The sequence below is a fragment of the Octopus bimaculoides genome, chromosome 13 (assembly GCF_046866305.1).
Source record: "Octopus bimaculoides isolate indiv1 chromosome 13, ASM4686630v1, whole genome shotgun sequence".
NCBI lineage: Eukaryota > Metazoa > Mollusca > Cephalopoda > Octopoda > Octopodidae > Octopus > Octopus bimaculoides.
In genome coordinates, this window is record NC_142940.1 from 22,682,166 (window position 1) to 22,687,429 (window position 5,264).

The window sequence follows — 5,264 nt, forward strand, 5'->3', positions numbered from 1 at the left end:
CACACATACGCGCACGCACACACACACACACATATATACATATATATATATATATATGTGTGTGTGTGTGTGTGTGTGTGTGTGTGTGTGTGTATGTGTGTGTGTATGTATGTGTGTATATATAGATTCGAAATGTATATAGGCCAGAAAGATGTGAAAATACTATCCCCTTAAAGCAATATAAATAAACAATTACAGAAACACAAGCTCCTAATAGTAGTATCTTGATCCTAATGCAAACTTACCCTACGATAAATATCCTGCTCACCTCTACACTGCAATCCTATATACTATTCCTAGTAGTTTCTAAAAACTGCAATGTCAGATTTCCCAACAATTCTAATTTCCTGTGCGTTTCAGCAATGAGGAAGCAAGTTTAATTTAGTTTTAACCTTATGTAAGCTTTTGCTGAGTCACTTGATAGGATGTGAAGATCACTGAAGAGCATAAATAGCTGTTTAGGGTTGGTCCGTTATTGGGCCACAAATTAGCACGTCTTTCATAGAGTCAATGTTCAGTATTAGTTACCTACAATGAATAAAACGATTCATGAAATAAAGGGACTCGATCCAGTTGACAAAATACAGGAATGGTTGGAAAAACCAGCCAATCAAATGCAGAATTAACTTGAATATGTAAAGTGCACAGCTACTGATTTTGCATCAAATGAAAAATTTAGAGGTATACTTGAAAATCAGTTCCGGTTATCATAGCAGGGATGACTGTAATAAACCAATAAATGATTGAAACATGGAAAAAATTTTCATGGCTTATCAATCAATTACTGAGTAAAGACTGACGTCAAAGCTTCTGCTCTGTAACCGCTAAATTGCTTGCAATGATTAAATGTCAAAAAAAGGTTTCTCGCACGCCATTTTGTTTTCTTTTCACAGATGAATTGCATGGGATGAATTAGGAATCTCAACGCTTAAAATGTAAAAAAAAGGTTTACAGATTATTAAGTTTCATTTTAAACACATATTTAAAAGGTTGGAATTATTTTTAGGGTTTGAGATATTCTTTTTCTATTCTTCATTTACTTCTTTCAGTCATTTTGACTGCGGCCATACTGGAGTACCGCCTTTAGTGGAACAAATCGACTCCAGGACTTATTTTTCGTAAGCCTAGTACTGATTCTATCGTTCACTCTTTGATCGAAACGCTAAGTTACGGGAACGTAAACACATCAACATCGGTTGTCAAGCGATAGTGAGAGGGTGCATAAACACAGACACACAACTATATACATATATATATATATATATATATATATATATATATATATATATATATATATATATATATATATATATATATATATATGTGTGTGTGTGTGTGTGTGTGTGTGTGTGTGTGTGTGTGTGTGTGTGTACGACAGGCGTCCTTCAGTTTCCGTCCACCAAATCTACTCACAAGTAGGAGACACTTGCTCAAGATGTCACTCAGCAGGACTGAATCCGGAAGTATGTGGTTGGGAAGCAATTTTCTTACCACATAGTCACTCCTGCGCCTATACACACACACACACACACACACACACACACACACACACACACACACACACACACACACACACACACACACACACGCACGCACGCACGCACACACACACACACATATATATATACACATACATATATATATATGTATATACGTATGTATGTATGTATTATCTATCTATCTATCTATCTATCTATCTATCTATCTATCTATCTATCTATATATCTACCTATCTATCTATCTATCTATCTATATCTATCTGTATATATACATATATACAAGTAAATGTCATAAACCTCATTAAGGGATAATAAATCCAATGAAAATACTGGTTAGTTACCAAACTATAGACAGTTCAACTATAAGGTAATCATATAAACCGTGTTTCATATATTGTTTATATATTTAAAGATTATATATTTAAAAGTGCGTGGCACCTTGGGAAAGTGTCTTCTACCATAGCCTCGGGCCGACCAAAGCATTGTGAGTGGATTTGGTAGACGGAAACTGCAAGAAGCCCGTCGTATATATACATATGCCTATGTATGTGTGTGTGTGTGTGTGTGTGTGTGTGTGTGTGTGTGTGTGTGTGTGTGTGTTGTCCAACCGCCATCGTTTGACAACCGATGCTGGTGTGTTTATGTCCTCGTAAACTAGCGGTTCGACTCAAGAGACCGATAGCATAAGTACTAGGCTTACAGAGAATACGTCCTGGAATCGATTGCTTTTACTAATAACACTTTAAGGCGGTGCTCCAGCATGGCTGAATTCAAATATCGGAAATAAACAAAAGAATACAATATACATGCCCTGGCTTAACTTACGCACATACACACACACTGGTACATATATACTACTTATAGATTTCTCAGAACACCACTTTTTTCTATTTCCTTTTATTCCTGGTTTAACTTCTCTTATCTCTCACTGCATATATTTTCACGTATATACATATATGAGCGTGTGTAATGTATGTAATGTGTATCTTATTGCCTTGATTTACTTCTTTGCTCTCTCTCTCTCTCTCTCTCATCTCTGTTTTTACTCCTCCCTATATTTCTTCTCTAAGCTATTTTCCAACCACACACCAAAGTTCTCGTTATAATCCTGTAATAAATAAGGACTTCATTAACAGTTTTATTGTTTTATAGCTAACCCTAACACCCTGTTTCGTTGATCGGAAGTGGTTAGGTCCCACCAACTGCTGATACATACGGAAAGAAGAAGAGGAAATAGAATTTGGGGGAGACGTTCTCACATCAAGGTCTTCAGAATTTGTTATGGTTGACACCTCACCCACACCTTCGGTCTTATTTCTGTCTGGTCTTAGTCTGGACAGAATTACTTTGGACGCTGAAAACTTTCACTAATCATTTATCTGATAACCCTTCTGATGTATGTATGTATCTGTCTGTCTGTCTGTCTGTCTGTCTGTTTGTCGGTCCGTTTGTCTTTCTTTCTATCTCTCTATCTCTCTATCTTTCTATCCTTCTATCTATCTATCTATCTATCTTCCTTTCTTTGTATCTGTCTGTCTGTCTGTTTTCTATATATCTATTCATTTTTCTTTCTGTCTTTCTTTTTTTCTTTCTTTCTTTCTTTCTGTCTGTCTGTCTGTCTGTCTGTCTGTCTATCTATCTATCTATCTATCTATCTATCTATCTATCTATCTATCTATCTATCTATCTATCTATCTAGCTAGCTAGCTAGCTGTCTGTCTGTCTGTTTGTCATTCTGTCTGCCAGTCTTTTTGCCTGTCTGTTCGTCTCTCTGTCTGTCTCTTTCTCTCTCTTGTGACAAGATGAATCCTTAAAATAATGTTGAATTCGTACGGGGGTGGGGATCTTTCAGTTTTCAACAGCTTCTGAGCCTTAAATCAATGAAGCCGACACTTAGATTCGAACCATCATTCGAAAGTTACGAAATCCAGTTGACAGCATCCCACGACGGATACAAAGCTTGGCGCATTGCTAGAGAGCTGTTCACAATGATTTGCAGTATGTAGTTACATAATGTGTGTGGTCTGAGCTAGCTCAAATCCCGCTGAGGCTCACTTTTCTTTCCAGCCATTCGGGGTCATTATAAAATGCTCGTCAAATACAGAGACCGCTATAATCGACTGTACCACAACTTCTTTCAAATTTTATTACTTTCTGTCTATCAATATGGTTTTGTGTTTGAACAAGTAAATACTTTATCTTGAATATACACAAGACTATGATAAGTTTAGTATCTAAGTAAGGGAGTGTCTCTAATTGTGGTCGTTGTTCTTGATATTTCTACTGTGTTGTTACTTAACTCTGGGACAGTTTTGTGCAGACATTATAACCAAGATCATTGTAGTTATAATAATTCAGATATCCCACCAATTTTGCCTTATATTATCCATACAATTTTGGAATCCAATTTCATATTCAATATTATTGCTTTTTCATTCTTATTTTAAAATCTTTTGTCATCGAATCTTAAACATGAGAATGGCGGGGGGGGGGGGGAGGTTTTATGCATAGGGTAGTCGGTTCACGATTGGAAAGTCGTGAGTTCGATTCCAAGCAGTTCGTTGTGTCCTTGAACAAGACACTTTCACGTTGCTCCAATTCATTAAGCCAGTAACAATGGGTAATACCTGTATTTCGAAGGGTCAGCCTTGTCACGTTCTGTGTCATGCTGGATCTTCCTGAGAACTATGCTAAAGGTACGTGGGACCCTTTCTATTTGCCTGCCACTTTTCAATTTCTTCAATTTTGTTCTAATTAAGTTCATATTTGTTGTATTGAAGTATTTGTAGGGTAATCATTGACATCAAATTCATTTTCACCATAAATCTAATATAATAAATGCGAATGTCAGTGTGTCAGTGTGTCACACTTTTTAAACTTTATTTCTATAGGCCGTAGACCAACATATCATGCCATTTTGAAATCATGCCGACTCCATGAGTAAATTAAAAACATTACGGGCCGAATCCGGACACGCAATCCTGAAATTTTAGATTCCCAACTTTTCATTATGGTCGTACAAAAAGTAGATAACAATTAAGGGGAGATAACTAATAAAAGAAGCAAAGGGAAATAAGTGAACTTATCATTAGTGCTGCTTAATATGTTTTGCTAAAATTGCTCTTTCTTTTCAGATATCATCAGAAAAAAAGGTAATTAAAATTCATTAGAATAACAGATCTATCGGACTTTCAAAGAGGTCAAATTATAGGTGCTCGTATGGCAGGCGCTAGCGTAACGGAACAAAACTCCGGAAGAAAACGAAAACTTTCAAATAGGGACCGTCGGACTCTTACGCGAATTGTTAGAAAGGATCCCAAAATTACTGCAGAACTTAATGCCACCTCGAGAACCCAAATTTCACAAAAAATTGTTCGCCTAGAGCTACACAAAGCCAGATATCACGGAGGGCTGCAATCAGAAAACTCCTACTTTCAAAAATAAACGTTGCAAAGCGTTTAGACTGGAGTAAAACCTACAGAATTGGTCCCTAGAGCAGTGGAAGAATGTTATTTTCTCGGACGAGCCATCCGTTACCTTATTTCTGACCACCGGCCGAGTATACGTGTGGAGACAGCCAAAAGAAGCATTTGACCTCAGACTGCCTAATTCGAACTGTTAAACATGGAGGAGGATCTGCGATGATCTGGGTGGAGGGCTATATCTTGGAAATCTGCTGGCCCAATGGCTTCCCTTCATGGCAGAATTAATAGTCAAGTCTATTTAAGCATTTTATCTGATCAAATTCATCCTATGGTTGAGGAA